General features: G+C 43.3%; 27 non-coding genes across 27 annotated transcripts; 23 read left to right on the top strand and 4 right to left on the bottom strand.

Moving 5' to 3' along the window:
- Positions 1–185: 185 nt before the first annotated feature.
- Positions 186–262, top strand: TRNAS-GCU (transfer RNA serine (anticodon GCU)). Its single transcript has one exon. It is a non-coding gene; the product is annotated as a tRNA-Ser (tRNA).
- Positions 263–727: 465 nt separating this feature from the next.
- TRNAT-UGU (transfer RNA threonine (anticodon UGU)) lies at positions 728–799 on the top strand. Its single transcript has one exon. It is a non-coding gene; the product is annotated as a tRNA-Thr (tRNA).
- Positions 800–1486: 687 nt separating this feature from the next.
- TRNAS-GCU (transfer RNA serine (anticodon GCU)) lies at positions 1487–1568 on the top strand. Its single transcript has one exon. It is a non-coding gene; the product is annotated as a tRNA-Ser (tRNA).
- Positions 1569–2114: 546 nt separating this feature from the next.
- Positions 2115–2186, top strand: TRNAT-CGU (transfer RNA threonine (anticodon CGU)). Its single transcript has one exon. It is a non-coding gene; the product is annotated as a tRNA-Thr (tRNA).
- Positions 2187–3671: 1485 nt separating this feature from the next.
- On the bottom strand, positions 3672–3766 carry TRNAI-UAU (transfer RNA isoleucine (anticodon UAU)). The gene is made up of 2 exons: positions 3729–3766; positions 3672–3707 (listed from the first exon to the last, which is right to left on the bottom strand). It is a non-coding gene; the product is annotated as a tRNA-Ile (tRNA).
- Positions 3767–4246: 480 nt separating this feature from the next.
- On the top strand, positions 4247–4323 carry TRNAS-GCU (transfer RNA serine (anticodon GCU)). The gene has a single exon. It is a non-coding gene; the product is annotated as a tRNA-Ser (tRNA).
- A 465-nt stretch (positions 4324–4788) lies between these two features.
- TRNAT-UGU (transfer RNA threonine (anticodon UGU)) lies at positions 4789–4860 on the top strand. The gene has a single exon. It is a non-coding gene; the product is annotated as a tRNA-Thr (tRNA).
- Positions 4861–5547: 687 nt separating this feature from the next.
- TRNAS-GCU (transfer RNA serine (anticodon GCU)) lies at positions 5548–5629 on the top strand. Its single transcript has one exon. It is a non-coding gene; the product is annotated as a tRNA-Ser (tRNA).
- A 546-nt stretch (positions 5630–6175) lies between these two features.
- TRNAT-CGU (transfer RNA threonine (anticodon CGU)) lies at positions 6176–6247 on the top strand. The gene has a single exon. It is a non-coding gene; the product is annotated as a tRNA-Thr (tRNA).
- Positions 6248–7732: 1485 nt separating this feature from the next.
- TRNAI-UAU (transfer RNA isoleucine (anticodon UAU)) lies at positions 7733–7827 on the bottom strand. Its single transcript has 2 exons — positions 7790–7827; positions 7733–7768 (listed from the first exon to the last, which is right to left on the bottom strand). It is a non-coding gene; the product is annotated as a tRNA-Ile (tRNA).
- Positions 7828–8307: 480 nt separating this feature from the next.
- On the top strand, positions 8308–8384 carry TRNAS-GCU (transfer RNA serine (anticodon GCU)). Its single transcript has one exon. It is a non-coding gene; the product is annotated as a tRNA-Ser (tRNA).
- Positions 8385–8835: 451 nt separating this feature from the next.
- On the top strand, positions 8836–8907 carry TRNAT-UGU (transfer RNA threonine (anticodon UGU)). Its single transcript has one exon. It is a non-coding gene; the product is annotated as a tRNA-Thr (tRNA).
- A 687-nt stretch (positions 8908–9594) lies between these two features.
- Positions 9595–9676, top strand: TRNAS-GCU (transfer RNA serine (anticodon GCU)). Its single transcript has one exon. It is a non-coding gene; the product is annotated as a tRNA-Ser (tRNA).
- Positions 9677–11753: 2077 nt separating this feature from the next.
- Positions 11754–11850, bottom strand: TRNAI-UAU (transfer RNA isoleucine (anticodon UAU)). Its single transcript has 2 exons — positions 11811–11850; positions 11754–11789 (listed from the first exon to the last, which is right to left on the bottom strand). It is a non-coding gene; the product is annotated as a tRNA-Ile (tRNA).
- Positions 11851–12853: 1003 nt separating this feature from the next.
- Positions 12854–12925, top strand: TRNAT-UGU (transfer RNA threonine (anticodon UGU)). Its single transcript has one exon. It is a non-coding gene; the product is annotated as a tRNA-Thr (tRNA).
- Positions 12926–13612: 687 nt separating this feature from the next.
- Positions 13613–13694, top strand: TRNAS-GCU (transfer RNA serine (anticodon GCU)). Its single transcript has one exon. It is a non-coding gene; the product is annotated as a tRNA-Ser (tRNA).
- A 546-nt stretch (positions 13695–14240) lies between these two features.
- Positions 14241–14312, top strand: TRNAT-CGU (transfer RNA threonine (anticodon CGU)). The gene has a single exon. It is a non-coding gene; the product is annotated as a tRNA-Thr (tRNA).
- A 2596-nt stretch (positions 14313–16908) lies between these two features.
- On the top strand, positions 16909–16980 carry TRNAT-UGU (transfer RNA threonine (anticodon UGU)). The gene has a single exon. It is a non-coding gene; the product is annotated as a tRNA-Thr (tRNA).
- Positions 16981–17667: 687 nt separating this feature from the next.
- TRNAS-GCU (transfer RNA serine (anticodon GCU)) lies at positions 17668–17749 on the top strand. Its single transcript has one exon. It is a non-coding gene; the product is annotated as a tRNA-Ser (tRNA).
- A 546-nt stretch (positions 17750–18295) lies between these two features.
- TRNAT-CGU (transfer RNA threonine (anticodon CGU)) lies at positions 18296–18367 on the top strand. The gene has a single exon. It is a non-coding gene; the product is annotated as a tRNA-Thr (tRNA).
- A 2602-nt stretch (positions 18368–20969) lies between these two features.
- On the top strand, positions 20970–21041 carry TRNAT-UGU (transfer RNA threonine (anticodon UGU)). Its single transcript has one exon. It is a non-coding gene; the product is annotated as a tRNA-Thr (tRNA).
- A 684-nt stretch (positions 21042–21725) lies between these two features.
- TRNAS-GCU (transfer RNA serine (anticodon GCU)) lies at positions 21726–21807 on the top strand. The gene has a single exon. It is a non-coding gene; the product is annotated as a tRNA-Ser (tRNA).
- A 546-nt stretch (positions 21808–22353) lies between these two features.
- On the top strand, positions 22354–22425 carry TRNAT-CGU (transfer RNA threonine (anticodon CGU)). Its single transcript has one exon. It is a non-coding gene; the product is annotated as a tRNA-Thr (tRNA).
- Positions 22426–23904: 1479 nt separating this feature from the next.
- Positions 23905–23999, bottom strand: TRNAI-UAU (transfer RNA isoleucine (anticodon UAU)). The gene is made up of 2 exons: positions 23962–23999; positions 23905–23940 (listed from the first exon to the last, which is right to left on the bottom strand). It is a non-coding gene; the product is annotated as a tRNA-Ile (tRNA).
- Positions 24000–25021: 1022 nt separating this feature from the next.
- TRNAT-UGU (transfer RNA threonine (anticodon UGU)) lies at positions 25022–25093 on the top strand. Its single transcript has one exon. It is a non-coding gene; the product is annotated as a tRNA-Thr (tRNA).
- A 687-nt stretch (positions 25094–25780) lies between these two features.
- TRNAS-GCU (transfer RNA serine (anticodon GCU)) lies at positions 25781–25862 on the top strand. The gene has a single exon. It is a non-coding gene; the product is annotated as a tRNA-Ser (tRNA).
- A 546-nt stretch (positions 25863–26408) lies between these two features.
- Positions 26409–26480, top strand: TRNAT-CGU (transfer RNA threonine (anticodon CGU)). Its single transcript has one exon. It is a non-coding gene; the product is annotated as a tRNA-Thr (tRNA).
- The last annotated feature ends 1290 nt before the right edge of the window (positions 26481–27770 follow it).

Genomic DNA, 27770 nt, shown 5'->3' with positions numbered 1-27770 from the left:
CCCAATGTCATCTTGGCGATGCCTATAAACACCCCAGGACTTTGATGAATTTTTCTCAACAGCAAGTGAGGCAGTTTTCCTGCAAACGGCTGGATGTACCTCAACAAGGAACGCATTGTGGTTCTATTTTGAAGATGTTTGTGTTATTACCTGTAAAGACTTGAATGCCTAACATAATCCCTGTAGACGAGGTGGCCGAGTGGTTAAGGCGATGGACTGCTAATCTGCTGTACACGCGTGGTTTCGAATCCCACCTTCGTCGATTTTAACTTTTGAAATCTTTTTTAAACATCTGCATTGCTCTAAGCACCATTGCCATTGGCTTTCAAAGAACATACAGACAAAAGTGAAAATATGCATGTTAGTTGATTAAGAAGGACACAAACAAGGTTGTCGTGTTACTGGCAGGAATGCAATCTGCTGTGCTTGACTACCCTTTGAGCCAGAATCCGGATAGAAATTTAAAAAAGCAAAGGTAATATCCATATTGTCTCTCTGCTGCCATGTACATGTTTTTTTCAACTTTCACGCATCACATCTCCTCATTAGTCACCCTAAAATTGCGGGGAATACGCACAAATTAGCTGCTCCTCAAAAAATCGCCCAGAAAAAAACCGGTCAAATCACAATCATATACATACATTCTCACACACCCTTCAAATATGTCTACCCAGTAAACATCATGTTGTGTGCTCGTTGTGTTGCTGTTATGCATCATAACCTGAGGGGCTCTGTAGCTCAGTGGCAGAGCACTGGTCTTGTAAACCAGGGGTCGTGAGTTCGATCCTCATCAGGGCCTCCAAATGGTAATTTTCTTGAACATTTTTGAATAGGAACTGATATTGCACATTGTACCTGTGCAACCTTTTACCAATGGATTCGGGCCTATAACAAAGCCACAAGCGCAAGGTGTCTGAATAGTCTGTGGGGAAGGTCGGCTTTCTGCACCTAATTTCTTCAAGAAAAAGACCTTGATAATCTTGTGATGACAGATGCAGATGATCACGGTGAAGCCCTTACTCTATTGAACAGTACAGCGGTTCTGGGTTGCACGCCTTTCTCTATTTTCAGGGACGTTGATGTGGCAAAATTTAATTGGAAAAGGGTTATTGCCATCACTCACTATTTAAATTCAATGACATCACAGGAAGCAGCAGCATCTGAACTTTGATCTTGGCTGGAAACGTTGAATGATGCCAAACACTGGGAAACTGGAGCTTGCGTTATGCTGGTTTTACTACTAATGGTGTGCCATACGGAAGCTCAAGCACCTTCCTCTGGATTAGTGTTGTGAACCCTCCAGGAGCTCTTGTTATATTTTTCTGAACTTCAACTTGATGTGTTTATCTATCAATGGCCGGGTAAGGAAGAACGAGTCAACGATCTTGTTTCTACTATGACAAACATGATCTATTTTTCACTGACTTTGCACCACCATTGTTTTATCTCTTCTTTAAGCATGGGACTCGAGCACCGTTCCCAAACAGACGAGGTGGCCGAGTGGTTAAGGCGATGGACTGCTAATCCATTGTGCTCTGCACGTGTGGGTTCGAATCCCACCTTCGTGGTATTTTTTCTTTATAGTCTGCATTTAAACATAGACCAAAGTCTTTCAACCTCCCTGTGAAAGACAGGAATGAGTACAGATATGGAAATAGAGATGTAAAAATAAGTTCATTGGTGCAGGCGGAGAATGAAATTAGTCAAAGACTTTCCTCGTAGGTTTCCATTCTTTACTATTATAGGAGCCAAAATCAGCGCAGTTAGTAAATTCCCAAGCTTACATCCCAAATTCTTTTTTCTTTTAGTTGTCTGCCTTTTACATGTTCCTTTTGCCATCATTCTGACCTGCTATCTAAACTCATGAACCTGTTCAGCATCCTACTCAATACATACATACCCGTAAAAGTACATACTCAAACGCATACCGACAATGTATCACCAACATAAGCACACACGCTTTCGCAAATCAGATGTATGATGACGTACTGAACACATGCAGAGATAAACAGCCATTTTTACACAACCAGAAATTCATATACCTGGAGATCTACCTAGGTAAAACCAATGGTTTCTTTGCACTTTCTGTTGTTGGCTGTGAGCAAGCAGCAGGTGGCCTTGTAGCTCAGTGGCAGAGCACTGGTCTCGTAAACCAGGGGTCATGAGTCCAAACCTCATCAGGGCCTCGGGCGGATTATTTTCAAAAAGCACGGGGAAGAGAAGCCAGAGTTGCACCATCTACAGAGAACCTTTTATGACGGGATGCATCCTCATAATTGAAGTCTTCCACAGAAGGAGTGAATAGAGTTCGAGAGGAAGGCCTAATGTTTTCAGGCAAAGACTGACAAAAACCTTGCAATGTCGCATGTAGCTGCTTTGGTGAAAAGACTGTTCAAGTTCACAATGCAACGGAGGGGTGTTCCCCATCTCCATACAATCATCTCTTTGATAATGTAAACGTGCCAGGCGTGTTGAAAGACAAAGACAGACACAACCACATATACCAGTTGAAGAAAGACAGCCAGCAAACACATTTGTATAGAGGTAAGCAAGCCTCAATTAGAGATGTGAGTCCCTCCGTTTCTGCGGGAGTCCACAAGTGTAATAAAAAATGAACACATATCTTTCTTGTTCTAATGATTACCAATCTTTCTGATTAGCTCTGCATAGCTCCAATGGCTATGTGTGTGTGTGTGTGTATGTGCCCGTGTGTGTAGGGGAAGGGGTCGGTAGATGTGTTCACGCAGAGCAAGTTGCATACATCGCCAACAGTCATTCTCTCCTGCTCCTGTGCATCCAGTTCGGAAGAGAACCCACCCAATTGTTCTATATGTCTGCTACCCTGACCGCATTCACACATCATTGGCTATTAGTATGCAGCTTGTGGGCGCTGTCAATGGGATATAAGCACCATTCCCCATGTCTGCAATAGCTAGACCAGATTCTGAGGTATGATGAGCAGGGGTCCAGGCACTTCGCCTGACGAACGCCAGGCTTAGCCCTGCCGGGCCTAGCCCTGAGGGGCCTAACTGGGCATGGCCCTGTGTAAGGTAGGCTGAGCAGGGGACCACTTGCAACTAACCTTCGGCACCAATCAGGCATGGAGAGGTCTGTGCAAATGCCCAGCCCTTTAGAAATCTCGATCTGCAAAACCTTCAACTCCTAATTCCCATCGCTCCCAGAAGCCCTAGCCCATATGCAAATGAGGCGAGTTCCTATCAGCATCCTTGTTCTGCTTGATTTTATCAAAGTGACTGCCTGATTAGTGAAAGGGTATTTATTCTCAGAGGTTTGCTTCAAAGGCGATAATGCAGTAAATAGACAACATTATTCTTTGTAAGTTGATATTGTCTCCTGGATCCTACTCCAGTAACCCTTTTTCTACCTTTACAAATGTCTTCCGTAAGTGGTGCTCAGCAGAAAATGGAGTATAATAACAGTTGACATTTTTTATTTTCTGTTCTATTTTCAAAAACCCTCCGTAGCTGTATTTAAAGCGCAAACACCCCATAAATAACTTGCAATGAGTATTCCATGTCTAAAAGGCAGAGGAGCTGTCATACAACATTAACTGACAATCAAGGAAACCTTGAGGTGAACCAAAAAATGTCCAGAACATTTATTGGTTCAATAATTCAGTTTTGAGGTGAATTAGTAAAAAGTTCCAAAGTTGCTCCAGGTGAGGCTTGAACTCACAACCTCGGCATTGCTCACTGCATGTACTGCTGTATAAGTACCGCGCGCTAACCGATTGCGCCACTGGAGCTGCTGTGTTTTGGTTTTCGACATGAAACTACACCCACAAACACACACACAAGTGTACAAAAGCACCCACAAGCTCTGGCATTGTCTTTTTAGCTGACACCAAATTATGGGTGCCTTGTAGTGCCCATATTGTGCCACTGGAGCTTACCTTTTAGCCTGATATACACTTTGCCACTGATGTTCAGCCAATGGTGCAGTCAAATGTCCCTTCTACATTTTTGTCATGCTGCAGGCAGTGCCACTGGAGCCAGCATGATGCTCTTCCTCATATTCAACACGTGTCAATTGAAACACCTCCCAATGTCATCTTGGCGATGCCTATAAACACCCCAGGACTTTGATGAATTTTTCTCAACAGCAAGTGAGGCAGTTTTCATGCAAACGGCTGGATGTACCTCAACAAGGAACGCATTGTGGTTCTATTTTGAAGATGTTTGTGTTATTACCTGTAAAGACTTGAATGCCTAACATAATCCCTGTAGACGAGGTGGCCGAGTGGTTAAGGCGATGGACTGCTAATCTACTGTACACGCGTGGTTTCGAATCCCACCTTTGTCGATTTTAACTTTTGAAATCTTTTTTAAACATCTGCATTGCTCTAAGCACCATTGCCATTGGCTTTCAAAGAACATACAGACAAAAGTGAAAATATGCATGTTAGTTGATTAAGAAGGACACAAACAAGGTTGTCGTGTTACTGGCAGGAATGCAATCTGCTGTGCTTGACTACCCTTTGAGCCAGAATCCGGATAGAAATTTAAAAAAGCAAAGGTAATATCCATATTGTCTCTCTGCTGCCATGTACATGTTTTTTTCAACTTTCACGCATCACATCTCCTCATTAGTCACCCTAAAATTGCGGGGAATACGCACAAATTAGCTGCTCCTCAAAAAATCGCCCAGAAAAAAACCGGTCAAATCACAATCATATACATACATTCTCACACACCCTTCAAATATGTCTACCCAGTAAACATCATGTTGTGTGCTCGTTGTGTTGCTGTTATGCATCATAACCTGAGGGGCTCTGTAGCTCAGTGGCAGAGCACTGGTCTTGTAAACCAGGGGTCGTGAGTTCGATCCTCATCAGGGCCTCCAAATGGTAATTTTCTTGAACATTTTTGAATAGGAACTGATATTGCACATTGTACCTGTGCAACCTTTTACCAATGGATTCGGGCCTATAACAAAGCCACAAGCGCAAGGTGTCTGAATAGTCTGTGGGGAAGGTCGGCTTTCTGCACCTAATTTCTTCAAGAAAAAGACCTTGATAATCTTGTGATGACAGATGCAGATGATCACGGTGAAGCCCTTACTCTATTGAACAGTACAGCGGTTCTGGGTTGCACGCCTTTCTCTATTTTCAGGGACGTTGATGTGGCAAAATTTAATTGGAAAAGGGTTATTGCCATCACTCACTATTTAAATTCAATGACATCACAGGAAGCAGCAGCATCTGAACTTTGATCTTGGCTGGAAACGTTGAATGATGCCAAACACTGGGAAACTGGAGCTTGCGTTATGCTGGTTTTACTACTAATGGTGTGCCATACGGAAGCTCAAGCACCTTCCTCTGGATTAGTGTTGTGAACCCTCCAGGAGCTCTTGTTATATTTTTCTGAACTTCAACTTGATGTGTTTATCTATCAATGGCCGGGTAAGGAAGAACGAGTCAACGATCTTGTTTCTACTATGACAAACATGATCTATTTTTCACTGACTTTGCACCACCATTGTTTTATCTCTTCTTTAAGCATGGGACTCGAGCACCGTTCCCAAACAGACGAGGTGGCCGAGTGGTTAAGGCGATGGACTGCTAATCCATTGTGCTCTGCACGTGTGGGTTCGAATCCCACCTTCGTGGTATTTTTTCTTTATAGTCTGCATTTAAACATAGACCAAAGTCTTTCAACCTCCCTGTGAAAGACAGGAATGAGTACAGATATGGAAATAGAGATGTAAAAATAAGTTCATTGGTGCAGGCGGAGAATGAAATTAGTCAAAGACTTTCCTCGTAGGTTTCCATTCTTTACTATTATAGGAGCCAAAATCAGCGCAGTTAGTAAATTCCCAAGCTTACATCCCAAATTCTTTTTTCTTTTAGTTGTCTGCCTTTTACATGTTCCTTTTGCCATCATTCTGACCTGCTATCTAAACTCATGAACCTGTTCAGCATCCTACTCAATACATACATACCCGTAAAAGTACATACTCAAACGCATACCGACAATGTATCACCAACATAAGCACACACGCTTTCGCAAATCAGATGTATGATGACGTACTGAACACATGCAGAGATAAACAGCCATTTTTACACAACCAGAAATTCATATACCTGGAGATCTACCTAGGTAAAACCAATGGTTTCTTTGCACTTTCTGTTGTTGGCTGTGAGCAAGCAGCAGGTGGCCTTGTAGCTCAGTGGCAGAGCACTGGTCTCGTAAACCAGGGGTCATGAGTCCAAACCTCATCAGGGCCTCGGGCGGATTATTTTCAAAAAGCACGGGGAAGAGAAGCCAGAGTTGCACCATCTACAGAGAACCTTTTATGACGGGATGCATCCTCATAATTGAAGTCTTCCACAGAAGGAGTGAATAGAGTTCGAGAGGAAGGCCTAATGTTTTCAGGCAAAGACTGACAAAAACCTTGCAATGTCGCATGTAGCTGCTTTGGTGAAAAGACTGTTCAAGTTCACAATGCAACGGAGGGGTGTTCCCCATCTCCATACAATCATCTCTTTGATAATGTAAACGTGCCAGGCGTGTTGAAAGACAAAGACAGACACAACCACATATACCAGTTGAAGAAAGACAGCCAGCAAACACATTTGTATAGAGGTAAGCAAGCCTCAATTAGAGATGTGAGTCCCTCCGTTTCTGCGGGAGTCCACAAGTGTAATAAAAAATGAACACATATCTTTCTTGTTCTAATGATTACCAATCTTTCTGATTAGCTCTGCATAGCTCCAATGGCTATGTGTGTGTGTGTGTGTATGTGCCCGTGTGTGTAGGGGAAGGGGTCGGTAGATGTGTTCACGCAGAGCAAGTTGCATACATCGCCAACAGTCATTCTCTCCTGCTCCTGTGCATCCAGTTCGGAAGAGAACCCACCCAATTGTTCTATATGTCTGCTACCCTGACCGCATTCACACATCATTGGCTATTAGTATGCAGCTTGTGGGCGCTGTCAATGGGATATAAGCACCATTCCCCATGTCTGCAATAGCTAGACCAGATTCTGAGGTATGATGAGCAGGGGTCCAGGCACTTCGCCTGACGAACGCCAGGCTTAGCCCTGCCGGGCCTAGCCCTGAGGGGCCTAACTGGGCATGGCCCTGTGTAAGGTAGGCTGAGCAGGGGACCACTTGCAACTAACCTTCGGCACCAATCAGGCATGGAGAGGTCTGTGCAAATGCCCAGCCCTTTAGAAATCTCGATCTGCAAAACCTTCAACTCCTAATTCCCATCGCTCCCAGAAGCCCTAGCCCATATGCAAATGAGGCGAGTTCCTATCAGCATCCTTGTTCTGCTTGATTTTATCAAAGTGACTGCCTGATTAGTGAAAGGGTATTTATTCTCAGAGGTTTGCTTCAAAGGCGATAATGCAGTAAATAGACAACATTATTCTTTGTAAGTTGATATTGTCTCCTGGATCCTACTCCAGTAACCCTTTTTCTACCTTTACAAATGTCTTCCGTAAGTGGTGCTCAGCAGAAAATGGAGTATAATAACAGTTGACATTTTTTATTTTCTGTTCTATTTTCAAAAACCCTCCGTAGCTGTATTTAAAGCGCAAACACCCCATAAATAACTTGCAATGAGTATTCCATGTCTAAAAGGCAGAGGAGCTGTCATACAACATTAACTGACAATCAAGGAAACCTTGAGGTGAACCAAAAAATGTCCAGAACATTTATTGGTTCAATAATTCAGTTTTGAGGTGAATTAGTAAAAAGTTCCAAAGTTGCTCCAGGTGAGGCTTGAACTCACAACCTCGGCATTGCTCACTGCATGTACTGCTGTATAAGTACCGCGCGCTAACCGATTGCGCCACTGGAGCTGCTGTGTTTTGGTTTTCGACATGAAACTACACCCACAAACACACACACAAGTGTACAAAAGCACCCACAAGCTCTGGCATTGTCTTTTTAGCTGACACCAAATTATGGGTGCCTTGTAGTGCCCATATTGTGCCACTGGAGCTTACCTTTTAGCCTGATATACACTTTGCCACTGATGTTCAGCCAATGGTGCAGTCAAATGTCCCTTCTACATTTTTGTCATGCTGCAGGCAGTGCCACTGGAGCCAGCATGATGCTCTTCCTCATATTCAACACGTGTCAATTGAAACACCTCCCAATGTCATCTTGGCGATGCCTATAAACACCCCAGGACTTTCATGAATTTTTCTCAACAGCAAGTGAGGCAGTTTTCATGCAAACGGCTGGATGTACCTCAACAAGGAACGCATTGTGGTTCTATTTTGAAGATGTTTGTGTTATTACCTGTAAAGACTTGAATGCATAACATAATCTCTGTAGACGAGGTGGCCGGGTGGTTAAGGCGATGGACTGCTAATCTGCTGTACACGCGTGGGTTCGAATCCCACCTTCGTCGATTTTAACTTTTGAAATCTTTTTTAAACATCTGCATTGCTCTAAGCACCATTGCCATTGGCTTTCAAAAAGTGAAAATATGCATGTTAGTTGATTAAGAAGGACACAAACAAGGTTGTCGTCTTACTGGCAGGAATGCAATCTGCTGTGCTTGACTACCCTTTGAGCCAGAATCCGGATAGAAATTTAAAAAAGCAAAGGTAATATCCATATTGTCTCTCTGCTGCCATGTACATGTTTTTTTCAACTTTCACGCATCACATCTCCTCATTAGTCACCCTAAAATTGCGCGGAATACGCACAAATTAGCTGCTCCTAAAAAAATCGGCCAGAAAAAAACAGGTCAAATCACAATCATATACATACATTCTCACACACCCTTCAAATATTTCTACCCAGTAAACATCATGTTGTGTGCTCATTGTGTTGCTGTAATGCATCATAACCTGAGGGGCTCTGTAGCTCAGTGGCAGAGCACTGGCCTTGTAAACCAGGGGTCGTGAGTTCGATCCTCATCAGGGCCTCCAAATGGTAATTTTCTTGAACATTGTTGAATAGGAACTGATATTGCACATTGTACCTGTGCAACCTTTTACCAATGGATTCGGGCCTATAACAAAGCCACAAGCGCAAGGTGTCTGAATAGTCTGTGGGGAAGGTCGGCTTTCTGGACCTAATTTCTTCAAGAAAAAAACCTTGATAATCTTGTGATGACAGATGCAGATGATCACGGTGAAGTCCTTACTCTATTGAACAGTACAGCGGTTCTGGGTTGCACGCCTTTCTCTATTTTCAGGGACGTTGATGTGGCAAAATTTAATTGGAAAAGGGTTATTGCCATCACTCACTATTTAAATTCAATGACATCACAGGAAGCAGCAGCATCTGAACTTTGATCTTGGCTGGAAACGTTGAATGATGCCAAACACTGGGAAACTGGAGCTTGCATTATGCTGGTTTTACTACTAATTGTGTCCCATACGGAAGCTCAAGCACCTTCCTCTGGATTAGTGTTGTGAACCCTCCAGGAGCTCTTGTTATATTTTTCTGAACTTCAACTTGATGTGTTTATCTATCAATGGCCGGGTAAGGAAGAACGAGTCAACGATCTTGTTTCTACTATGACAAACATGATCTATTTTTCACTGACTTTGCACCACCATTGTTTTATCTCTTCTTTAAGCATGGGACTCGAGCACCGTTCCCAAACGGAAGAGGTGGCCGAGTGGTTAAGGCGATGGACTGCTAATCCATTGTGCTCTGCACGCGTGGGTTCGAAGCCCACCTTTGTCGTATTTTTTCTTTATAGTCTGCATTTAAACATTGACCAAAATCTTTCAACCTCCCGGTGAAAGACAGGAATGAGTACAGATATGGAAATAGAGATGTAAAAATAAGTTCATTGGTGCAGGCGGAGAATGAAATTAGTCAAAGACTTTCCTCGTAGGTTTCCATTCTTTACTATTATAGGAGCCAAAATCAGCGCAGTTAGTAAATTCCCAAGCTTACATCCCAAATTCTTTTTTCTTTTAGTTGTCTGCCTTTTACATGTTCCTTTTGCCATAATTCTGACCTGCTATCTAAACTCATGAACCTGTTCAGCATCCTACTCAATACATACATACCCGTAAAAGTACATACTCAAACGCATACCGACAATGTATCACCAACATAAGCACACACGCTTTCGCAAATCAGATGTATGATGACGTACTGAACACATGCAGAGATATACAGCCATTTTTACACAACCAGAAATTCATATACCTGGAGATCTACCTAGGTAAAACCAATGGTTTCTTTGCACTTTCTGTTGTTGGCTGTGAGCAAGCAGCAGGTGGCCTTGTAGCTCAGTGGCAGAGCACTGGTCTCGTAAACCAGGGGCTCGGGCGGATTATTTTCAAAAAGCACGGGGAAGAGAAGCCAGAATTGCACCATCTACAGAGAACCTTTTATGACGGGATGCATCCTCATAATTGAAGTCTTCCACAGAAGGAGTGAATAGAGTTCGAGAGGAAGGCTTAATGTTTTCAGGCAAAGACTGACAAAAACCTTGCAATGTCGCATGTAGCTGCTTTGGTGAAAAGACTGTTCAAGTTCACAATGCAACGGAGGGGTGTTCCCCATCTCCATACAATCATCTCTTTGATAATGTAAACGTGCCAGGCGTGTTGAAAGACAAAGACAGACACAACCGCACATACCAGTTGAAGAAAGACAGCCAGCAAACACATTTGTATAGAGGTAAGCAAGCCTCAATTAGAGATGTGAGTCCCTCCGTTTCTGCGGGAGTCCACAAGTTTAATAAAAAATGAACACATATCTTTCATGTTCTAATGATTACCAATCTTTCTGATTAGCTCTGCATAGCTCCAATGGCTATGTGTGTGTGTGTGTGTATGTGCCCGTGTGTGTAGGGGAAAGGGTCGGTAGATGTGTTCACGCAGAGCAAGTTGCATACATCGCCAACAGCCATTCTCTCCTGCTCCTGTGCATCCAGTTCGGAAGCGAACCCACCCAATTGTTCTATATGTCTGCTACCCTGACCGCATTCACACATCATTGGCTATTAGTATGCAGCTTGTGGGCGCTGTCAATGGGATATAAGCACCATTTCCATGTCTGCAATAGCTAGACCAGATTCTGAGGTATGATGAGCAGGGGTCCAGGCACTTCGCCTGACAAACGCCGGGCTTAGCCCTGCCGGGCCTAGCCCTGAGGGGCCTAACTGGGCATGGCCCTGTGTAAGGTAGGCTGAGCAGGGGACCACTTGCAACTAACCTTCGGCACCAATCAGGCATGGAGAGGTCTGTGCAAATGCCCAGCCCTTTAGCAATCTCGATCTGCAAAACCTTCAACTCCTAATTCTCATGGCTCCCAGAAGCCCTAGCCCATATGCAAATGAGGCGAGTTCCTATCAGCATCCTTGTTCTGCTTGATTTTATCAAAGTGACTGCCTGATTAGTGAAAGGGTATTTATTCTCAGAGGTTTGCTTCAAAGGCGATAATGCAGTAAATAGACAACATTATTCTTTGTAAGTTGATATTGTCTCCTGGATCCTACTCCAGTAACCCTTTTTCTACCTTTACAAATGTCTTCCGTAAGTGGTGCTCAGCAGAAAATGGATTATAATAACAGTTGACATTTTTTATTTACTGTTCTATTTTCAAAAACCCTCCGTAGCTGTATTTAAAGCGCAAACACCCCATAAATAACTTGCAATGAGTATTCCATGTCTAAAAGGCAGAGGAGCTGTCATACAACATTAACTGACAATCAAGGAAACCTTGAGGTGAACCAAAAAATGTCCAGAACATTTATTGCTTCAATAATTCAGTTTTGAGGTGAATTAGTAAAAAGTTCCAAAGTTGCTCCAGGTGAGGCTTGAACTCACAACCTCGGCATTGCTCACTGCATGTATTGCTGTATAAGTACGGCGCGCGCTAACCGATTGCACCACTGGAGCTGTTGTGTTTTGGTTTTCGACACGAAACTACACCCACAAACACACACACAAGTGTACAAAAGCACCCACAAGCTCTGGCATTGTCTTTTTAGCTGACACCAAATTATGGGTGCCTTGTAGTGCCCATATTGTGCCACTGGAGCTTACCTTTTAGCCTGATATACACTTTGCCACTGATGTTCAGCCAATGGTGCAGTCAAATGTCCCTTCTAAATTTTTGTCATGCTGCAGGCAGTGCCACTGGAGCCAGCATGATGCTCTTCCTCATATTCAACACGTGTCAATTGAAACACCTCCCAATGTCATCTTGGCGATGCCTATAAACACCCCAGGACTTTGATGAATTTTTCTCAACAGCAAGTGAGGCAGTTTTCCTGCAAACGGCTGGATGTACCTCAACAAGGAACGCATTGTGGTTCTATTTTGAAGATGTTTGTGTTATTACCTGTAAAGACTTGAATGCCTAACATAATCTCTGTAGACGAGGTGGCCGGGTGGTTAAGGCGATGGACTGCTAATCTGCTGTACACCTTCGTCGATTTTAACTTTTGAAATCTTTTTTAAACATCTGCATTGCTCTAAGCACCATTGCCATTGGCTTTCAAAGAACATACAGACAAAAGTGAAAATATGCATGTTAGTTGATTAAGAAGGACACAAACAAGGTTGTCGTCTTACTGGCAGGAATGCAATCTGCTGTGCTTGACTACCCTTTGAGCCAGAATCCGGATAGAAATTTAAAAAAGCAAAGGTAATATCCATATTGTCTCTCTGCTGCCATGTACATGTTTTTTTCCACTTTCACGCATCACATCTCCTCATTAGTCACCCTAAAATTGCGCGGAATACGCACAAATTAGCTGCTCCTCAAAAAATCGCCCAGAAAAAAACAGGTCAAATCACAATCATATACATACATTCTCACACACCCTTCAAATATTTCTACCCAGTAAACATCATGTTGTGTGCTCGTTGTGTTGCTGTAATGCATCATCACCTGAGGGGCTCTGTAGCTCAGTGGCAGAGCACTGGTCTTGTAAACCAGGGGTCGTGAGTTCGATCCTCATCAGGGCCTCCAAATGGTAATTTTCTTGAACATTGTTGAATAGGAACTGATATTGCACATTGTACCTGTGCAACCTTTTACCAATGGATTCGGGCCTATAACAAAGCCACAAGCGCAAGGTGTCTGAATAGTCTGTGGGGAAGGTCGGCTTTCTGGACCTAATTTCTTCAAGAAAAAAACCTTGATAATCTTGTGATGACAGATGCAGATGATCACGGTGAAGCCCTTACTCTATTGAACAGTACAGCGGTTCTGGGTTGCACGCCTTTCTCTATTTTCAGGGACGTTGATGTGGCAAAATTTAATTGGAAAAGCGTTATTGCCATCACTCACTATTTAAATTCAATGACATCACAGGAAGCAGCAGCATCTGAACTTTGATCTTGGCTGGAAACGTTGAATGATGCCAAACACTGGGAAACTGGAGCTTGCATTATGCTGGTTTTACTACCAATGGTGTGCCATACGGAAGCTCAAGCACCTTCCTCTGGATTAGTGTTGTGAACCCTCCAGGAGCTCTTGTTATATTTTTCTGAACTTCAACTTGATGTGTTTATCTATCAATGGCCGGGAAAGGAAGACCGAGTCAACGATCTTGTTTCTACTATGACAAACATGATCTATTTTTCACTGACTTTGCACCACCATTGTTTTATCTCTTCTTTAAGCATGGGACTCGGGCACCGTTCCCAAACAGACGAGGTGGCCGAGTGGTTAAGGCGATGGACTGCTAATCCATTGTGCTCTGCACGCGTGGGTTCGAATCCCACCTCCCTCGTATTTTTTCTTTATAGTCTGCATTTAAACATAGACCAAAGTCTTTCAACCTCCCTGTGAAAGACAGGAATGAGTACAGATATGGAAATAGAGATGTAAAAATAAGTTCATTGGTGCAGGCGGAGAATGAAATTAGTCAAAGACTTTCCTCGTAGGTTTCCATTCTTTACTATTATAGGAGCCAAAATCAGCGCAGTTAGTAAATTCCCAAGCTTACATCCCAAATTCTTTTTTCTTTTAGTTGTCTGCCTTTTACATGTTCCTTTTGCCATCATTCTGACCTGCTATCTAAACTCATGAACCTGGTCACCATCCTATTCAATACATACATACCCGTAAAAGTACATACTCAAACGCATACCGACAATATATCACCAACATAAGCACACACGCTTTTGCAAATCAGATGTATGATGACATACTGAACACATGCAGAGATATACAGCCATTTTTACACAACCAGAAATTCATATACCTGGAGATCTACCTAGGTAAAACCAATGGTTTCTTTGCACTTTCTGTTGTTGGCTGTGAGCAAGCAGCAGGTGGCCTTGTAGCTCAGTGGCAGAGCACTGGTTCCGTAAACCAGGGGTCATGAGTTCAAACCTCATCAGGGCCTCGGGCGGATTATTTTCAAAAAGCACGGGGAAGAGAAGCCAGAGTTGCACCATCTACAGAGAACCTTTTATGACGGGATGCATCCTCATAATTGAAGGCTTCCACAGAAGGAGTGAATAGAGTTCGAGAGGAAGGCCTAATGTTTTCAGGCAAAGACTGACAAAAACCTTGCAATGTCGCATGTTGCTGCTTTGGTGAAAAGACTGTTCAAGTTCACAATGCAACGGAGGGGTGTTCCCCATCTCCATACAATCATCTCTTTAGTAATGTAAACGTGCCAGGCGTGTTGAAAGACAAAGACAGACACAACCGCACATACCAGTTGAAGAAAGACAGCCAGCAAACACATTTGTATAGAGGTAAGCAAGCCTCAATTAGAGATGTGAGTCCCTCCGTTTCTGCGGGAGTCCACAAGTTTAATAAAAAATGAACACATATCTTTCATGTTCTAATGATTACCAATCTTTCTGATTAGCTCTGCATAGCTCCAATGGCTATGTGTGTGTGTAGGGGAAGGGGTCGGTAGATGTGTTCACGCAGAGCAAGTTGCATACATCGCCAACAGCCATTCTCTCCTGCTCCTGTGCATCCAGTTCGGAAGCGAACCCACCCAATTGTTCTATATGTCTGCTACCCTGACCGCATTCACACATCATTGGCTATTAGTATGCAGCTTGTGGGCGCTGTCAATGGGATATAAGCACCATTCCCCATGTCTGCAATAGCTAGACCAGATTCTGAGGTATGATGAGCAGGGGTCCAGGCACTTCGCCTGACGAACGCCGGGCTTAGACCTGCCTGGCCTAGCCCTGAGGGGCCTAACTGGGCATGGCCCTGTGTAAGGTAGGGTGAGCAGGGGACCACTTGCAACTAACCTTTGGCACCAATCAGGCATGGAGAGGTCTGTGCAAATGCCCAGCCCTTTAGCAATCTCGATCTGCAAAACCTTCAACTCCTAATTCTCATGGCTCCCAGAAGCCCTAGCCCATATGCAAATGAGGCGAGTTCCTATCAGCATCCTTGTTCTGCTTGATTTTATCAAAGTGACTGCCTGATTAGTGAAAGGGTATTTATTCTCAGAGGTTTGCTTCAAAGGCGATAATGCAGTAAATAGACAACATTATTCTTTGTAAGTTGATATTGTCTCCTGGATCCTACTCCAGTAACCCTTTTTCTACCTTTACAAATGTCTTCCGTAAGTGGTGCTCAGCAGAAAATGGAGTATAATAACAGTTGACATTTTTTATTTACTGTTCTATTTTCAAAAACCCTCCGTAGCTGTATTTAAAGCGCAAACACCCCATAAATAACTTGCAATGAGTATTCCATGTCTAAAAGGCAGCGGAGCTGTCATACAACATTAACTGACAATCAAGGAAACCTTGAGGTGAACCAAAAAATGTCCAGAACATTTATTGGTTCAATAATTCAGTTTTGAGGTGAATTAGTAAAAAGTTCCAAAGTTGCTCCAGGTGAGGCTTGAACTCACAACCTCGGCATTGCTCACTGCATGTACTGTTGTATAAGTAGGGCGCGCTAACCGATTGCACCACTGGAGCTGTTGTGTTTTGGTTTTCGACATGAAACTACACCCACAAACACACACACAAGTGTACAAAAGCACCCACAAGCTCTGGCATTGTCTTTTTAGCTGATACCAAATTATGGGTGCCTTGTAGTGCCCATATTGTGCCACTGGAGCTTACCTTTTAGCCTGATATACACTTTGCCACTGATGTTCAGCCAATGGTGCAGTCAAATGTCCCTTCTACATTTTTGTCATGCTGCAGGCAGTGCCACTGGAGCCAGCATGATGCTCTTCCTCATATTCAACACGTGTCAATTGAAACACCTCCCAATGTCATCTTGGCGATGCCTATAAACACCCCAGGACTTTGATGAATTTTTCTCAACAGCAAGTGAGGCAGTTTTCCTGCAAACGGCTGGATGTACCTCAACAAGGAACGCATTGTGGTTCTATTTTGAAGATGTTTGTGTTATTACCTGTAAACACTTGAATGCCTAACTTAATCTCTGTAGACGAGGTGGCCGGGTGGTTAAGGCGATGGACTGCTAAGGCGATGGACTGCTAATCTGCTGTACACGTGTGGGTTCGAATCCCACCTTAGTCGATTTTAACTTTTGAAATCTTTTTTAAACATCTGCATTGCTCTAAGCACCATTGCCATTGGCTTTCAAAGAACATACAGACAAAAGTGAAAATATGCATGTTAGTTGATTAAGAAGGACACAAACAAGGTTGTCGTCTTACTGGCAGGAATGCAATCTGCTGTGCTTGACTACCCTTTGAGCCAGAATCCGGATAGAAATTTAAAAAAGCAAAGGTAATATCCATATTGTCTCTCTGCTGCCATGTACATGTTTTTTTCAACTTTCACGCATCACATCTCCTCATTAGTCACCCTAAAATTGCGCGGAATACGCACAAATTAGCTGCTCCTCAAAAAATCGCCCAGAAAAAAACAGGTCAAATCACAATCATATACATACATTCTCACACACCCTTCAAATATTTCTACCCAGTAAACATCATGTTGTGTGCTCGTTGTGTTGCTGTAATGCATCATAACCTGAGGGGCTCTGTAGCTCAGTGGCAGAGCACTGGTCTTGTAAACCAGGGGTCGTGAGTTCGATCCTCATCAGGGCCTCCAAATGGTAATTTTCTTGAACATTGTTGAATAGGAACTGATATTGCACATTGTACCTGTGCAACCTTTTACCAATGGATTCGGGCCTATAACAAAGCCACAAGCGCAAGGTGTCTGAATAGTCTGTGGGGAAGGTCGGCTTTCTGGACCTAATTTCTTCAAGAAAAAAACCTTGATAATCTTGTGATGACAGATGCAGATGATCACGGTGAAGTCCTTACTCTATTGAACAGTACAGCGGTTCTGGGTTGCACGCCTTTCTCTATTTTCAGGGACGTTGATGTGGCAAAATTTAATTGGAAAAGGGTTATTGCCATCACTCACTATTTAAATTCAATGACATCACAGGAAGCAGCAGCATCTGAACTTTGATCTTGGCTGGAAACGTTGAATGATGCCAAACACTGGGAAACTGGAGCTTGCATTATGCTGGTTTTACTACTAATGGTGTCCCATACGGAAGCTCAAGCACCTTCCTCTGGATTAGTGTTGTGAACCCTCCAGGAGCTCTTGTTATATTTTTCTGAACTTCAACTTGATGTGTTTATCTATCAATGGCCGGGTAAGGAAGAACGAGTCAACGATCTTGTTTCTACTATGACAAACATGATCTATTTTTCACTGACTTTGCACCACCATTGTTTTATCTCTTCTTTAAGCATGGGACTCGAGCACCGTTCCCAAACAGAAGAGGTGGCCGAGTGGTTAAGGCGATGGACTGCTAATCCATTGTGCTCTGCACGCGTGGGTTCGAAGCCCACCTTTGTCGTATTTTTTCTTTATAGTCTGCATTTAAACATTGACCAAAATCTTTCAACCTCCCTGTGAAAGACAGGAATGAGTACAGATATGGAAATAGAGATGTAAAAATAAGTTCATTGGTGCAGGCGGAGAATGAAATTAGTCAAAGACTTTCCTCGTAGGTTTCCATTCTTTACTATTATAGGAGCCAAAATCAGTGCAGTTAGTAAATTCCCAAGCTTACATCCCAAATTCTTTTTTCTTTTAGTTGTCTGCCTTTTACATGTTCCTTTTGCCATCATTCTGACCTGCTCTCTAAACTCATGAACCTGTTCAGCATCCTACTCAATACATACATACCCGTAAAAGTACATACTCAAACGCATACCGACAATGTATCACCAACATAAGCACACACGCTTTCGCAAATCAGATGTATGATGACATACTGAACACATGCAGAGATATACAGCCATTTTTACACAACCAGAAATTCATATACCTGGAGATCTACCTAGGCAAAACCAATGGTTTCTTTGCACTTTCTGTTGTTGGCTGTGAGCAAGCAGCAGGTGGCCTTGTAGCTCAGTGGCAGAGCACTGGTCTCGTAAACCAGGGGTCATGAGTTCAAACCTCATCAGGGCCTCGGGCAGATTATTTTCAAAAAGCACGGGGAAGAGAAGCCAGAGTTGCACCATCTACAGAGAACCTTTTATGACGGGATGCATCCTCATAATTGAAGTCTTCCACAGAAGGAGTGAATAGAGTTCGAGAGGAAGGCCTAATGTTTTCAGGCAAAGACTGACAAAAACCTTGCAATGTCGCATGTAGCTGCTTTGGTGAAAAGACTGTTCAAGTTCACAATGCAACGGAGGGGTGTTCCCCATCTCCATACAATCATCTCTTTGATAATGTAAACGTGCCAGGCGTGTTGAAAGACAAAGACAGACACAACCGCACATACCAGTTGAAGAAAGACAGCCAGCAAACACATTTGTATAGAGGTAAGCAAGCCTCAATTAGAGATGTGAGTCCCTCCGTTTCTGCGGGAGTCCACAAGTTTAATAAAAAATGAACACATATCTTTCATGTTCTAATGATTACCAATCTTTCTGATTAGCTCTGCATAGCTCCAATGGCTATGTGTGTGTGTGTGTGTATGTGCCCGTGTGTGTAGGGGAAGGGGTCGGTAGATGTGTTCACGCAGAGCAAGTTGCATACATCGCCAACAGCCATTCTCTCCTGCTCCTGTGCATCCAGTTCGGAAGCGAACTCACCCAATTGTTCTATATGTCTGCTACCCTGACCGCATTCACACATCATTGGCTATTAGTATGCAGCTTGTGGGCGCTGTCAATGGGATATAAGCACCATTCCCCATGTCTGCAATAGCTAGACCAGATTCTGAGGTATGATGAGCAGGGGTCCAGGCACTTCGCCTGACGAACGCCGGGCTTAGACCTGCCGGGCCTAGCCCTGAGGGGCCTAACTGGGCATGGCCCTGTGTAAGGTAGGCTGAGCAGGGGACCACTTGCAACTAACCTTCGGCACCAATCAGGCATGGAGAGGTCTGTGCAAATGCCCAGCCCTTTAGCAATCTCGATCTGTAAAACCTTCAACTCCTAATTCTCATGGCTCCCAGAAGCCCTAGCCCATATGCAAATGAGGCGAGTTCCTATCAACATCCTTGTTCTGCTTGATTTTATCAAAGTGACTGCCTGATTAGTGAAAGGGTATTTATTCTCAGAGGTTTGCTTCAAAGGCGATAATGCAGTAAATAGACAACATTATTCTTTGTAAGTTGATATTGTCTCCTGGATCCTACTCCGGTAACCCTTTTTCTACCTTTACAAATGTCTTCCGTAAGTGGTGCTCAGCAGAAAATGGAGTATAATAACAGTTGACATTTTTTATTTTCTGTTCTATTTTCAAAAACCCTCCGTAGCTGTATTTAAAGCGCAAGCACCCCATAAATAACTTGCAATGAGTATTCCATGTCTAAAAGGCAGAGGAGCTGTCATACAACATTAACTGACAATCAAGGAAACCTTGAGGTGAACCAAAACAAGTCCAGAACATTTATTGCTTCAATAATTCAGTTTTGAGGTGAATTAGTAAAAAGTTCCAAAGTTGCTCCAGGTGAGGCTTGAACTCACAACCTCAGCATTGCTCACTGCATGTACTGCTGAATAAGTACCGCACGCTAACCGATTGCACCACTGGAGCTGTTGTGTTTTGGTTTTCGACATGAAACTACACCCACAAACACACACACAAGTGTACAAAAGCACCCACAAGCTCTGGCATTGTCTTTTTAGCTGACACCAAATTATGGGTGCCTTGTAGTGCCCATATTGTGCCACTGGAGCTTACCTTTTAGCCTGATATACACTTTGCCACTGATGTTCAGCCAATGGTGCAGTCAAATGTCCCTTCTAAATTTTTGTCATGCTGCAGGCAGTGCCACTGGAGCCAGCATGATGCTCTTCCTCATATTCAACACGTGTCGATTGAAACACCTCCCAATGTCATCTTGGCGATGCCTATAAACACCCCAGGACTTTGATGAATTTTTCTCAACAGCAAGTGAGGCAGTTTTCCTGCAAACGGCTGGATGTACCTCAACAAGGAACGCATTGTGGTTCTATTTTGAAGATGTTTGTGTTATTACCTGTAAAGACTTGAATGCCTAACATAATCTCTGTAGACGAGGTGGCCGGGTGGTTAAGGCGATGGACTGCTAATCTGCTGTACACGCGTGGGTTCGAATCCCACCTTCGTTGATTTTAACTTTTGAAATCTTTTTTAAACATCTGCATTGCTCTAAGCACCATTGCCATTGGCTTTCAAAGAACATACAGACAAAAGTGAAAATATGCATGTTAGTTGATTAAGAAGGACACAAACAAGGTTGTCGTCTTACTGGCAGGAATGCAATCTGCTGTGCTTGACTACCCTTTGAGCCAGAATCCGGATAGAAATTTAAAAAAGCAAAGGTAATATCCATATTGTCTCTCTGCTGCCATGTACATGTTTTTTTCAACTTTCACGCATCACATCTCCTCATTAGTCACCCTAAAATTGCGCGGAATACGCACAAATTAGCTGCTCCTCAAAAAATCGCCCAGAAAAAAACAGGTCAAATCACAATCATATACATACATTCTCACATACCCTTCAAATATTTCTACCCAGTAAACATCATGTTGTGTGCTCGTTGTGTTGCTGTAATGCATCATAACCGGAGGGGTTCTGTAGCTCAGTGGCAGAGCACTGGTCTTGTAAACCAGCGGTCGTGAGTTCGATCCTCATCAGGGCCTCCAAATGGTAATTTTCTTGAACATTGTTGAATAGGAACTGATATTGCACATTGTACCTGTGCAACCTTTTACCAATGGATTCGGGCCTATAACAAAGCCACAAGCGCAAGGTGTCTGAATAGTCTGTGGGGAAGGTCGGCTTTCTGGACCTAATTTCTTCAAGAAAAAAACCTTGATAATCTTGTGATGACAGATGCAGATGATCACGGTGAAGTCCTTACTCTATTGAACAGTACAGCGGTTCTGGGTTGCACGCCTTTCTCTATTTTCAGGGACGTTGATGTGGCAAAATTTAATTGGAAAAGGGTTATTGCCATCACTCACTATTTAAATTCAATGACATCACAGGAAGCAGCATCTGAACTTTGATCTTGGCTGGAAACGTTGAATGATGCCAAACACTGGGAAACTGGAGCTTGCATTATGCTGGTTTTACTACTAATGGTGTCCCATACGGAAGCTCAAGCACCTTCCTCTGGATTAGTGTTGTGAACTCTCCAGGAGCTCTTGTTATATTTTTCTGAACTTCAACTTGATGTGTTTATCTATCAATGGCCGGGTAAGGAAGAACGAGTCAACGATCTTGTTTCTACTATGACAAACATGATCTATTTTTCACTGACTTTGCACCACCATTGTTTTATCTCTTCTTTAAGCATGGGACTCGAGCACCGTTCCCAAACAGAAGAGGTGGCCGAGTGGTTAAGGCGATGGACTGCTAATCCATTGTGCTCTGCACGCGTGGGTTCGAAGCCCACCTTTGTCGTATTTTTTCTTTATAGTCTGCATTTAAACATTGACCAAAATCTTTCAACCTCCCTGTGAAAGACAGGAATGAGTACAGATATGGAAATAGAGATGTAAAAATAAGTTCATTGGTGCAGGCGGAGAATGAAATTAGTCAAAGACTTTCCTCGTAGGTTTCCATTCTTTACTATTATAGGAGCCAAAATCAGCGCAGTTAGTAAATTCCCAAGCTTACATCCCAAATTCTTTTTTCTTTTAGTTGTCTGCCTCTTACATGTTCCTTTTGCCATCATTCTGACCTGCTATCTAAACTCATGAACCTGTTCAGCATCCTACTCAATACATACATACCCGTAAAAGTACATACTCAAACGCATACCGACAATGTATCACCAACATAAGCACACACGCTTTCGCAAATCAGATGTATGATGACGTACTGAACACATGCAGAGATATACAGCCATTTTTACACAAACAGAAATTCATATACCTGGAGATCTACCTAGGTAAAACCAATGGTTTCTTTGCACTTTCTGTTGTTGGCTGTGAGCAAGCCGCAGGTGGCCTTGTAGCTCAGTGGCAGAGCACTGGTCTCGTAAACCAGGGGTCATGAGTTCAAACCTCATCAGGGCCTCGGGCGGATTATTTTCAAAAAGCACGGGGAAGAGAAGCCAGAGTTGCACCATCTACAGAGAACCTTTTATGACGGGATGCATCCTCATAATTGAAGTCTTCCACAGAAGGAGTGAATAGAGTTCGAGAGGAAGGCCTAATGTTTTCAGGCAAAGACTGACAAAAACCTTGCAATGTCGCATGTAGCTGCTTTGGTGAAAAGACTGTTCAAGTTCACAATGCAACGGAGGGGTGTTCCCCATCTCCATACAATCATCTCTTTGATAATGTAAACGTGCCAGGCGTGTTGAAAGACAAAGACAGACACAACCGCACATACCAGTTGAAGAAAGACAGCCAGCAAACACATTTGTATAGAGGTAAGCAAGCCTCAATTAGAGATGTGAGTCCCTCCGTTTCTGCGGGAGTCCACAAGTTTAATAAAAAATGAACACATATCTTTCATGTTCTAATGATTACCAATCTTTCTGATTAGCTCTGCATAGCTATGGCTATGTGTGTGTGTGTGTATGTGCCCGTGTGTGTAGGGGAAGGGGTCGGTAGATGTGTTCACGCAGAGCAAGTTGCATACATCGCCAACAGCCATTCTCTCCTGCTCCTGTGCATCCAGTTCGGAAGCGAACCCACCCAATTGTTCTATATGTCTGCTACCCTGACCGCATTCACACATCATTGGTTATTAGTATGCAGCTTGTGGGCGCTGTCAATGGGATATAAGCACCATTCCCCATGTCTGCAATAGCTAGACCAGATTCTGAGGTATGATGAGCAGGGGTCCAGGCACTTCGCCTGACGAACGCCGGGCTTAGACCTGCCGGGCCTAGCCCTGAGGGCCTAACTGGGCATGGCCCTGTGTAAGGTAGGGTGAGCAAGGGACCACTTGCAACTAACCTTCGGCACCAATCAGGCATGGAGAGTTCTGTGCAAATGCCCAGCCCTTTAGCAATCTCGATCTGCAAAACCTTCAACTCCTAATTCTCATGGCTCCCAGAAGCCCTAGCCCATATGCAAATGAGGCGAGTTCCTACCAGCATCCTTGTTCTGCTTGATTTTATCAAAGTGACTGCCTGATTAGTGAAAGGGTATTTATTCTCAGAGGTTTGCTTCAAAGGCGATAATGCAGTAAATAGACAACATTATTCTTTGTAAGTTGATATTGTCTCCTGGATCCTACTCCAGTAACCCTTTTTCTACCTTTACAAATGTCTTCCGTAAGTGGTGCTCAGCAGAAAATGGAGTATAATAACAGTTGACATTTTTTATTTTCTGTTCTATTTTCAAAAACCCTCCGTAGCTGTATTTAAAGCGCAAGCACCCCATAAATAACTTGCAATGAGTATTCCATGTCTAAAAGGCAGAGGAGCTGTCATACAACATTAACTGACAATCAAGGAAACCTTGAGGTGAACCAAAAAATGTCCAGAACATTTATTGGTTCAATAATTCAGTTTTGAGGTGAATTAGTAAAAAGTTCCAAAGTTGCTCCAGGTGAGGCTTGAACTCACAACCTCGGCATTGCTCACTGCATGTACTGCTGTATAAGTACCGCACGCTAACCGATTGCACCACTGGAGCTGTTGTGTTTTGGTTTTCGACATGAAACTACACCCACAAAAACACACACAAGTGTACAAAAGCACCCACAAGCTCTGGCATTGTCTTTTTAGCTGACACCAAATTATGGGTGCCTTGTAGTGCCCATATTGTGCCACTGGAGCTTACCTTTTAGCCTGATATACACTTTGCCACTGATGTTCAGCCAATGGTGCAGTCAAATGTCCCTTCTAAATTTTTGTCATGCTGCAGGCAGTGCCACTGGAGCCAGCATGATGCTCTTCCTCATATTCAACACGTGTCAATTGAAACACCTCCCAATGTCATCTTGGCGATGCCTATAAACACCCCAGGACTTTGATGATTTTTTCTCAACAGCAAGTGAGGCAGTTTTCCTGCAAACGGCTGGATGTACCTCAACAAGGAACGCATTGTGGTTCTATTTTGAAGATGTTTGTGTTATTACCTGTAAAGACTTGAATGCCTAACATAATCTCTGTAGACGAGGTGGCTGAGTGGTTAAGGCGATGGACTGCTAATCTGCTGTACATGTCTGGGTTCGAATCCCACCTTTGTCGATTTTAACTTTTGAAATCTTTTTTAAACATCTGCATTGCTCTAAGCACCATTGCCATTGGCTTTCAAAGAACATACAGACAAAAGTGAAAATATGCATGTTAGTTGATTAAGAAGGACACAAACAAGGTTGTCGTGTTACTGGCAGGAATGCAATCTGCTGTGCTTGACTACCCTTTGAGCCAGAATCCGGATAGAAATTTAAAAAAGCAAAGGTAATATCCATATTGTCTCTCTGCTGCCATGTACATGTTTTTTTCAACTTTCACGCATCACATCTCCTCATTATTCACCCTAAAATTGCGCGGAATACGCACAAATTAGCTGCTCCTGAAAAAATCGGCCAGAAAAAAACAGGTCAAATCACAATCATATACATACATTCTCACACACCCTTCAAATATGTCTACCCAGTAAACATCATGTTGTGTGCTCGTTTTGTTGCTGTAATGCATCATAACCTGAGGGGCTCTGTAGCTCAGTGGCAGAGCACTGGTCTTGTAAACCAGGGGTCGTGAGTTCGATCCTCATCAGGGCCTCCAAATGGTAATTTTCTTGAACATTGTTGAATAGGAACTGATATTGCACATTGTACCTGTGCAACCTTTTACCAATGGATTCGGGCCTATAACAAAGCCACAAGCGCAAGGTGTCTGAATAGTCTGTGGGGAAGGTCGGCTTTCTGGACCTAATTTCTTCAAGAAAAAAACCTTGATAATCTTGTGATGACAGATGCAGATGATCACGGTGAAGCCCTTACTCTATTGAACAGTACAGCGGTTCTGGGTTGCACGCCTTTCTCTATTTTCAGGGACGTTGATGTGGCAAAATTTAATTGGAAAAGGGTTATTGCCATCACTCACTATTTAAATTCAATGACATCACAGGAAGCAGCAGCATCTGAACTTTGATCTTGGCTGGAAACGTTGAATGATGCCAAACACTGGGAAACTGGAGCTTGCATTATGCTGGTTTTACTACGAATGGTGTGCCATACGGAAGCTCAAGCATCTTCCTCTGGATTAGTGTTGTGAACCCTCCAGGAGCTCTTGTTATATTTTTCTGAACTTCAACTTGATGTGTTTATCTATCAATGGCCGGGTAAGGAAGAACGAGTCAACGATCTTGTTTCTACTATGACAAACATGATCTATTTTTCACTGACTTTGCACCACCATTGTTTTATCTCTTCTTTAAGCATGGGACTCGAGCACCGTTCCCAAACAGACGAGGTGGCCGAGTGGTTAAGGCGATGGACTGCTAATCCATTGTGCTCTGCACGCGTGGGTTTGAAGCCCACCTTCGTTGTATTTTTTCTTTAAAGTCTGCATTTAAACATTGACCAAAGTCTTTCAACCTCCCTGTGAAAGACAGGAATGAGTACAGATATGGAAATAGAGATGTAAAAATAAGTTCATTGGTGCAGGCGGAGAATGAAATTAGTCAAAGACTTTCCTCGTAGGTTTCCATTCTTTACTATTATAGGAGCCAAAATCAGCGCAGTTAGTAAATTCCCAAGCTTACATCCCAAATTCTTTTTTCTTTTAGTTGTCTGCCTTTTACATGTTCCTTTTGCCATCATTCTGACCTGCTATCTAAACTCATGAACCTGTTCAGCATCCTACTCAATACATACATACCCGTAAAAGTACATACTCAAACGCATACCGACAATGTATCACCAACATAAGCACACACGCTTTCGCAAATCAGATGTATGATGACGTACTGAACACATGCAGAGATATACAGCCATTTTTACACAACCAGAAATTCATATACCTGGAGATCTACCTAGGTAAAACCAATGGTTTCTTTGCACTTTCTGTTGTTGGGTGTGAGCAAGCAGCAGGTGGCCTTGTAGCTCAGTGGCAGAGCACTGGTCTCGTGAACCAGGGGTCATGAGTTCAAACCTCATCAGGGCCTCGGGCGGATTATTTTCAAAAAGCACGGGGAAGAGAAGCCAGAGTTGCACCATCTACAGAGAACCTTTTATGACGGGATGCATCCTCATAATTGAAGTCTTCCACAGAAGGAGTGAATAGAGTTCGAGAGGAAGGCCTAATGTTTTCAGGCAAAGACTGACAAAAACCTTGCAATGTCGCATGTAGCTGCTTTGGTGAAAAGACTGTTCAAGTTCACAATGCAACGGAGGGGTGTTCCCCATCTCCATACAATCATCTCTTTGATAATGTAAACGTGGCAGGCGTGTTGAAAGACAAAGACAGACACAACCGCACATACCAGTTGAAGAAAGACAGCCAGCAAACACATTTGTATAGAGGTAAGCAAGCCTCAATTAGAGATGTGAGTCCCTCCGTTTCTGCGGGAGTCCACAAGTTTAATAAAAAATGAACACATATCTTTCATGTTCTAATGATTACCAATCTTTCTGATTAGCTCTGCATAGCTCCAATGGCTATGTGTGTGTGTGTGTGTATGTGCCCGTGTGTGTAGGGGAAGGGGTCGGTAGATGTGTTCACGCAGAGCAAGTTGCATACATCGCCAACAGCCATTCTCTCCTGCTCCTGTGCATCCAGTTCGGAAGCGAACCCACCCAATTGTTCTATATGTCTGCTACCCTGACCGCATTCACACATCATTGGCTATTAGTATGCAGCTTGTGGGCGCTGTCAATGGGATATAAGCACCATTCCCCATGTCTGCAATAGCTAGACCAGATTCTGAGGTATGATGAGCAGGGGTCCAGGCACTTCGCCTGACGAACGCCGGGCGTAGACCTGCCGGGCCTAGCCCTGAGGGGCCTAACTGGGCATGGCCCTGTGTAAGGTAGGGTGAGCAGGGGACCACTTGCAACTAACCTTCGGCACCAATCAGGCATGGAGAGGTCTGTGCAAATGCCCAGCCCTTTAGCAATCTCGATCTGCAAAACCTTCAACTCCTAATTCTCATGGCTCCCAGAAGCCCTAGCCCATATGCAAATGAGGCGAGTTCCTATCAGCATCCTTGTTCTGCTTGATTTTATCAAAGTGACTGCCTGATTAGTGAAAGGGTATTTATTCTCAGAGGTTTGCTTCAAAGGCGATAATGCAGTAAATAGACAACATTATTCTTTGTAAATTGATATTGTCTCCTGGATCCTAAACCAGTAACCCTTTTTCTACCTTTACAAATGTCTTCCGTAAGTGGTGCTCAGCAGAAAATGGAGTATAATAACAGTTGACATTTTTTATTTTCTGTTCTATTTTCAAAAAC

Source organism: Ambystoma mexicanum, unplaced genomic scaffold (assembly GCF_040938575.1).
Source record: "Ambystoma mexicanum isolate Mex_15411 unplaced genomic scaffold, UKY_AmexF1_1 Mex_scaf46, whole genome shotgun sequence".
NCBI classification, from domain to species: Eukaryota; Metazoa; Chordata; class Amphibia; order Caudata; family Ambystomatidae; genus Ambystoma; species Ambystoma mexicanum.
The sequence above is the reverse complement of the archived record's forward strand: the minus strand, read 5'-3'. Positions and strand labels throughout refer to the sequence as shown.